Raw genomic sequence first — 9164 nt, 5'->3', positions numbered from 1 at the left:
TGAGTCATTCTTTCTAAGCGTGTGTCCAATCCATCTCCATCGTCTTCTTCCTATATCCTCTCCCACTGGTTTCTGTTGTGTTCTTTTCCATACTTCTTCATTTTTTATTCTATCCATCCATTTTATTCTGAGTAGCTTACGCATGCACCTGTTTACGAAAATCTGTACCCTCCTTATACATGCCTGTGATGCGTTCCAAGTTTCACATCCATACAGTAGGACAGACTTCACGTTTGAGTTGAAAAGTCTTAGCTTTAGTTGAAGGGAGATATCTTTAGTTCTCCAAACTCTGTTCAAAGATGTGAATGCAGCCTGTGCCTTTCCTATTCGTGCTTTCACCTCTGCTTCCGTGCCTCCATCCTTGTCAATTATACTTCCGAGATAGCAGAAAGTGTCTATATCTTCGAGTTCCTGATCTTTAACTTTGATCTGCTCCCTTTGACGCGTACCTATCCTCAAGACCTTTGACTTTGCAGGGTGAATTCTTAGACCAATTGATTCCGACAGGCTGTTTATAATTGTGGTTTTTGCTTGCATCTGGTCCTGGGTGTGGGACAAAAGAGCCAGATCATCTGCAAAATCCAGATCATCCAACTGTGTCCAGGGGGTCCACTGTATCCCATTTCTTCTCCCTTTGGAGGTTTCCTTCATTAGCCAATCAATGGCAAGGATGAACAGGAATGGAGAGAGCAAGCATCCCTGCTTGACACCAGTCTTAATTTCAAAGCTGTCAGTAAGCTGATCTTCATGTACAACCCTGCAACTTGATCCTTCATACATCTCCTTAATGAGGTTTACTATCTTTTCAGGGAGTCCATAATGTGCCAGAATTTTCCACAATGTTGCTCTGTCAATACTGTCGAAAGCCTTCTCGTAATCCAGAAAGTTGACAATAAGAGGAGAGTTCCATTCTATAGACTGTTCCACTATGACTCGCAGAGAGGCAATCTGGTCGGTGGTTGAACGGTTTTTTCGAAAACCTGCCTGTTCGTCCCGCAGTTTAGCATCTGTTGCATTCTTAATTCTCTCTAAAATAATACGGTTGAAAACCTTTCCTGGGATAGAAAGAAGAGTGATGCCTCGATAATTATTACAATTACTGAGGTCCCCTTTCTTTGGAAGCTTGATAAGATGTCCTTCCTTCCAATCCTTTGGGAATATCCCGTCATTCCAGATTCTCTCAAATAGTGGGTGCAGGGCCTCAGCATTTCTTTCCGCATCAACTTTTAGAGCCTCCGGTGGAATCTGGTCTGGTCCAGCAGCTTTCCCCCTTTTCATCTTGTTAATGGCACCCACAATCTCTGCTATCGATGGTGGATCACAGCTAATTGGTAGCTCATTCCTTGCAGGCAAAATTTCTGGCTGGTTGTCTGGTGGTGGTCTGTTCAGAAGGCAGTTGAAATGTTCCCTCCATCGTTCAGATTGAGCCTCTTTTCCAAAAATAGTTTTCCCATCTTTGTCTTTGACTGGTACCTCTGGTTTCCCATATTTTCCAGCAAGTGTCTTGGTAGTTTGATAAAGGATCCTCATGTGTCCTCCAGTCGCTGCTGCTTCTGCTTTCTCTGCAAGTCTGTTCATGAATGCTTCCTTGTCTTTCTTCACAGATCTTTTGACTTCCTTAGCTATGGCTCGATACTGCTCTTGTGCATCCAGTCTTAAAGCCCTTGTTCGGCTTGCATTCAATTGTTCCTTCCTTGTTCTCCTCTTTTCAATCAGGTCCCCATTCTTTATGTTCCCATTTCTTTACACCCAATACCTCGTGGCAAGTTGTTATGTAGACTTCCTTGGTCTTTGCCCAATGTGACTCTACATCTATGTCCTCCTCGAGCTCAGTAAGAGGTTGGAATCTATTACTCAATTGTAGTTTGAATTCCTCATTTTTTTCCCCATCAAGTGCATTCACCTCGAATTTTCTTCTTGTATGTGATCTGGCCCCGTGTTTTCTGAGTCGGAGCTTAAGCTTTGCCAATAGCAGGTGGTGGTCTGATCCAACATCTGCCCCTCTCCGTACTGTCACATCTTCCAATGAACGTCTGAATCTACGAGAGATACAAAAATGATCAATCTGATTCTCTGTCATACCATCTGGTGAGACCCAAGTTGCTTTGTGGATCCTCTTATGGGGAACACTGATCCTCCAATCACCAAACTGTTGAATGCACAGAAATTTGCAAATCTCTCACCATTATCATTCATTTCTCCCATGCCATGACGTCCCATGATACCTTCATAGCCTACGTTATCCTGTCCCACTTTTGCATTAGCATCTCCCATCAATATGTTGATGTCTTTCCTTGGCAACTTGTCAATGACTTGTTGTAGCAGACCATAAAATGTATCTTTGTCCTCATCTGTTGCATCATTTGTTGGGGCATAGATCTGTACAATGTTCATGCTGATCTTCTTACTCCGTGTTGTAAAGGACGCCATGATGATCCTTTCTTCGCATTGTTCCCATCCTCTCAGTGACTTCTGGGCAAACTTGCTTAGAATTATTCCTACTCCCTGTGTATGAATCCCGTCCCCTCTCCCTGAATATAAAATCTTCTCCCCAGACTTGAGGTGTTTCTGTCCGGATTGTATCCAGTGGGTTTCGCTTACTCCAAGTATATGCAGCCTGTATCTTCTCATCTCAGTCACAACTTGAGAGCTTTTTCCTGCTTCATACATGGTGCGAACGTTCCACGACGCAATTCGAAGCTGCTTGTTTGGCGAAGACGTCATCGGGTCAGCAGAGTCCTTTCGGCTTTGTCTGTTGTCCTTCATAAATTCTGATATTCCAGAAACTCTTCGGTCGCCCAAGCTAAAAAAAGGATTTGGTTTGTCTGTCTGTGTTTCTGTAACGGTTAGAGTTTAACGGAAAGGGGTGTTAACCCTTTGCCAACCCCCAACCTGGAGGACCAGGTGACTCAAAGATGGAGGAATCACACACCATTAGTCGCCTTTTACGACACGCTGGCTTGGCGTTGGGCTATTCTTGACCCTCTCAGTTGAGGGACCCCGGACACCACACGGGGTTTCATAAGTATTACTTTACTGTAATAATGACAGGCATAAGCCCTGGTAAAATGTCCACATTTATTGAAACACTGTATTTTGACAATTTTTTTCTTGCTGTACCTTCCATCCCTCTTTTCACTGTTCCCCTTCCAAGTTGCATTTTGTCTATATCCTTAAATGAGTTAATGTTGAAATTGGATGGAAGTTCCCTTCGGGTAAGGGAGATTGACTGCTTCAGGGTCGGTGGATTCTTCCTCGGTCTACAGCCTTGTATTTTTTCTATGTGTTGGGTGGCAAAGTTGGTGGTCATTTCGATACAGAACTATCCATTGTTAAGGGGTTCCTATTTTTTGTCTCAAATTCCTATTTTCTGACCTGATTCCACTTTTGGAATATGACGGGTTGGTTAGTCTTGGGGAAGAGGAGTGTCGCCATTCCAATGATTGTCTCTTTGACTCGGGTGTACAAAATGCCGGAGTTTTAAAGACTTTACCAATGCGTTTAAAAATGTTACTCGAGGTTTTCTCTTTGAAAACAAGAAATTCAATGACCACTTTCTGTCGCTGACGGACATCCATGGGTGCAGCCGTTTTGAACTGTCATAACTTTGTCAAAATTTGACAGAATTATTTTTTACATCTTTTTGTTTAAAAATTACATGTGTAAGTTCAAGTGAGTCAAATATGACGTCACATGAAGAAATGAACTCAGTAGTAGATTTGTCCCATTACTTTTTGACTCACCCTCGTATAACCAATTTGGTATGCCTAGACTGAGCTATCGTCATTTCCTGAGAAGAAAACAGTCGGATGTATCTTTTGTGGGACATATAATTCTCCCTCGTAATTCATGAATCTTTCACAGTACTCCTCAGTGATTGAGTCAGTTGGTTTATTTGAAGAAGAAGAATCTATTGTTTGCTATTCTTTCTTTAGTAGAAAGTTAAGTAATAATGATTTCTATAGAGGAATGAGTATGATCTTTTGTAACATCTAACATGCGTTATCTAAGCTTGGATCTTGTACTGTTTCTAAATGAGATTTATGTGGTTTTGAACTAGACACGAATAGATTTCTCTTAGATCAACTTTTGCTCTTTGTTTGAATTACTCTCCATTGTCACTTCAATGCTTGCAGGTGCAAATCTTTATAGTTTAAACAACTCATATTCCTGTTTACTGAATCTGAATGACAGGTCTTGTAAGCACCGTAATAACCCCGAGGCCAACAAATAAAAAATCAAACATCTTACAATTTAGCATTGTTATCAAAACAACTTTATTGCCAAGTTAAAAAAAAAAAGGTTTAAGGGGAATAACTCATTCCCCAACAACATTTTGCTAAAATAAATCGTTTGCGTCCCGTGGCTTTATCGGGAGCGAGTTGTGGTTCGGATTGAAATGTAAAATCAAACCAAATTTGTAATTTATTTATTCATTTATCAAGGCAAAAAGAGAGATATCAATTTGTTATTAAACAAACAAATTATTGAAACTTGCGCCCAGAGAGAGAGAGAGAGATTATTATTATTATTATTATTATTATTATTATTATTATTATTATTATTATTATTATTATTATTATTATTATTATTATTATTATTATTGTTATTATTACTATTATTATCATCAACACTCCCTTTCATACCATTCGTCCTTAAATACTGCCTTATGTGGAGGCAGTGTGGCTCAGCGATTTGGTCTCTGCTTCGTGCCCCCGAAAGGTATCAAATTCAAATACTCTCCGCCCTATGTGATTTTGAGCTAGTCACCTCGCCCTAGCTCACTCTGCGGCGATGTCCTGCGGCTGACGCCTTTGTTATTCCAGGATTCCCTTGGAATAGACCCTTAAGACAAATTTTCCTTAGGGCTGAATAAGGGAATTTATTATTATTTATTATTTATTGGAATGAGATCATAATTCTGTTTGCCTGGAGTCTTGAACCTAGAGATAAATAGTCAGACGAATTAATTAATTATTTTTTGTGAAAGATGATATTCCTTTCATATAAATGACCTCGTTATAGTATGTTACATGCACTGTAAGCTTATCAATGTATTCCTTTTGACGTAGGTAATTCTCTTGTGTCTATGTGGAACTTGTAGAACGAATGAAGTTGACGTCACTCCGCTGTTTGCAATTGTTTTTGTTTTTTTTAACCGCCAGTTGGGTGATTAATTCTCATTAAAATCCCTTTTAACTTATAAGTTTCGCGAGTTCGTTCGATTGACCTGGTTTGTATGTTATCTAAAAGCATAGAACCAAATAGGTGGTCTCGTACTCAGACTAGACGCATGGACAGATTGCAGTTCGGATCTCCCTCTGCTTTCTTTTTAAAACAGGCCTCACCGTTTTCTTTAGTGCGATTAGGCTCAAATTACTTACATATTATATTCTATTAACTACTTTCTCATCGTGCTTCATTTTACTAGTGCAGATATGATATAAAAGTGAAATGACAATGACTGAGTGGAGTTTTTGACCTCCCATGGTGGGCAGGGAGACAGACCCTTACTGTGTCCTCTTCCTCTACCCCCCCCCCCCCCCCCCCCCCTACATTTGTTTCCCAACTTGCTTTCTGTCTTTGCCTTGGGATGGGTGGAATTACTTGGTTTTGTTCTGGCCCTTGCTGGATTAAAAAAAAAAATGGTTTGTAAACATTTGAGTATATTCCTCTCAGTGGGGTCTGGATGGAACTTTTAGGTGATTCAAAATTAAGTGCACTGATAGTGTGCTGTTGAAATCTAGATCTGTTCCCTATTTGAACTATTCCCCTTGGTCTTACTTTTCTCGGGTACTTTCAATCGCAAATCTATAGTTTTTTTTACTATCCCATTTTCCTATCTTTTATTCACGCTGAAAAGACCTAAATGTGTTGCATCTGCCGTGAAACCCTTAAAAACCAAAATTGACTAAAAATAAAGTAAGCATTGTAATATTCATTCAAAACTCAACCAAATTGCCCTTAATAGAGTCTCAATATTTGCGGCAGTTGCGTCAGTACATCTCATAGCATAACTTTGTACTATTTTAAGACATCGTTTTACATGAATATTACCTCTTAATTCCGTGCAACAACCTTAAAATAAATCTTTGTCTCTTGTAAACAGCGTCACATGTCAACGACATTGTTTTAATAACAGCTGGCTACATGCTATCATTCAGTATTTATTGAAATATTATCACGATCATGACGTCGTTGTTGACGTCACCACCACGACCTCAACCATCGCCATCACCAATGATTTATCTGAATGAAGCCATATACCAAACCCTGAGATATTGATGTACACAAATCTATGGATGTTTGCGCTTTGCTGAGAAATATACCCTAATCATCATCATCATCATCATCATCATCATCATCATCATCCCTTTTTTATTTGTACCATTACCGACACCATTTTCTTCATCAACACAACCACCTATATATATATATATATATTAATATATATATATATATATATATATATATATATATATATATGGTTGGGGGAGGGGCGTGCTCTTCAAAACCGAAAAACAATTACATTGAATTGAACACAGGCACTGCAACTGTTACAGATAAATCATAAAACAAGAGCTACAATACAAAACAAATGGAAACAGATTTCCGGTTCCTGCAGACCAGGCGGTGCCAGAAGACGATAAAACAATCTGCCATGTCTACCTGAACTGATCAGACCTTTGTCTAGAAATGTCAATCAACTCATTAAAACAGTCGCCACAAACGCCCACCTAATCTATAAACCTACCTCCTCCCTTTATTTAAAATCATCCCCCCCCCCCCCCACCTCCCGACCCCTTGAAAAAAAAAGCCCCCAAAAACAATAGTCAAAATAAGGAGCGAAATTGACGTCACTCAGCTCTTTGTTATTGTTTTTAGCCAGCCATTTTATGATTAATTCTTACTAAATTCTATCCATCACACTATAAACATTCTTCAAGGTTACACATAGTTTCGTGTGTTGGTACGTTGTATTCGGCTAGCGAAATTTTGTGCTCTATTTGGCAAAACGCATAACATCATTTGATGTTATGCTTTCAGGTAAAATACTCACAACATCCGTCATCCGGGTCGGACGTATCAACACACAAAACTATGTAACTTTGAACGTGAAAAGTCGGATTGATATAATTTAGTGAAAACATATCGCCAAAATGGCTATCTAAAAACAATAAGAAAGAGCTTAGTGATGTCAATTTTAATCTTTCTATATTGTCTCATTTATCGTCTATTTTGTTGACAAAGGAAAATTAAGAGGAAGCTCCTAGACATAGAATCATAATATCATAAACGTTTAAGTTTATACATACAGTAGTTTTCTGTGTTGGTTCTATTGATCAAGCGGTAGAACAGTGGGTATTTTACTTGCACATACCGTCGATAGTAAAACATGTGTAGTTTGCTATATGTACCAAAACTAATAAATAGAGGTGCCTAAATGAGTCAATAAAATGGAGATTAAGATAAAGGGAGTAAATCTGACTCATGAATTAACAACACAAAATAGACGACGTTTCGGCCTTTGGCCTTTTACAAGTAAACACAAAATACATATATATTTATTTTGGAAAATAATTGGCCAATGTAACTGAAGTTTATTGAAAGGGACGTCGAAGGGATATTAATAACTACTGACCGATTGAGTCTGAGATGTGATAGTGGAATCCTGATAAAGACAACGACGCCGGGCCAGAGAGTTTGACGTCTTGACGTTATCCATTAATAATGGAACACATTAAATCACTCTACCCTAACACCGACTATATCCGTAGTTTTCCGTAGTTTTCCCGGGTTTCTTTTACCCCATGCCTATTTATTACATTTTTCTGAGACAAATTATAGGCGTAGTATTAAAGCTATTGGTTTTAGTTTTTGCATGTTAATGATAGTTGAATAAAACTATCTATGTACATGTTCATTTTTAATACATTTTTTTCCCAATTTTGAAAAGTAGCCAAAATCTCTAGGATTGAGTGAGTTAAGATAAAGAACAGATAAAAAATTGGGACTAATAAGAGGTGTTGGCTTTAAGCAGAAGTTGACTTATTAAGAGTGTTGACTTTATGCGGATTCGACTGTAATACTATATAAATTGTTTGAAACTATTATTTTAAAAAAAGAATAAGGTTAGGGGTTAACATTGTTCCGTAAAGGCAATGTTAAATTGTCATCATAGAGCACAGAATTACTGGCAAATCTCAAAATTATAAAACTATTGTTTACAAATTGTATACGACGATAATAATGACGATAACGGTATCAAACTGCAGTAACTTTACTTTTGGAATAAATTAAAATTAAAATGAGATAAAATCAGCTACGGGCATGATGAAATCACAATGAATATTATATTATCACCATCGTCATGTTTGTGATAGGTATAATAATATTCATTATTTCAACTGTCCTATGGTCCGTGGTAGAAGTCCAACAACTCGGCCACAATGATGTAATGAACGAATTATTTCCCTTTGTACGTCACTCCAATTCTCTCTCTCTCTCTCTCTCTCTCTCTCTCTCTCTCTCTCTCTCTCTCTCTCTCTCTCTCTCTCTCTAACACATACATAGACACAAACTTATCTCTCATCCTCTCCTTAAGCCTCTTTTTGCAAAAAAAAAAAAATATAAAAAAAAATAAAAATAATTATAATAATACTTTTGCAATTTGCAAACATTTGAAAATCATTAAAGTTATGTTAGATTATTAGAGTTAAGTATCAGACGATTGATGCAAAACATTTTTTTAAAAATCCATCAAAACTCGATGATAAAATAAATAATGCCTGAGGAACCAGGAGATACATGATATATTGTGTCACCATAACGCTACTTTTAATCTTGAGTTATTCTGGTTTGACCAGAGATTGACCAGATACTGAAAAATAAGTTCTAAATCATGAAGTTAGATTGAAATCAAAATGGCCGATTGTGAAGAATGAATGTTGTTTTTCCAAGTCTCAAGTTTGGACATTCTAATGGTTCTCACTAGATTTTCAATTTAAGGAGTCTCGTTCCCCACGATGTATTACTGATAGAGGTGAAAGGTCACACATTTAGATCGTCATACAATATCAATTTATTCGTCAAATGTTCTTTTTAAAAAAATTAAAACATTAATGAAATCAGGCCTATTGAAGTTAAAGAAAACAAATCAAATC

This window comes from Berghia stephanieae, chromosome 4 (genome assembly GCF_034508935.2).
Source record: "Berghia stephanieae isolate SIO BIC M18660-M18661 chromosome 4, UCSD_Bste_1.3, whole genome shotgun sequence".
Lineage (NCBI taxonomy): Eukaryota > Metazoa > Mollusca > Gastropoda > Nudibranchia > Aeolidiidae > Berghia > Berghia stephanieae.
Note: the sequence above shows the minus strand (reverse complement) of the source record.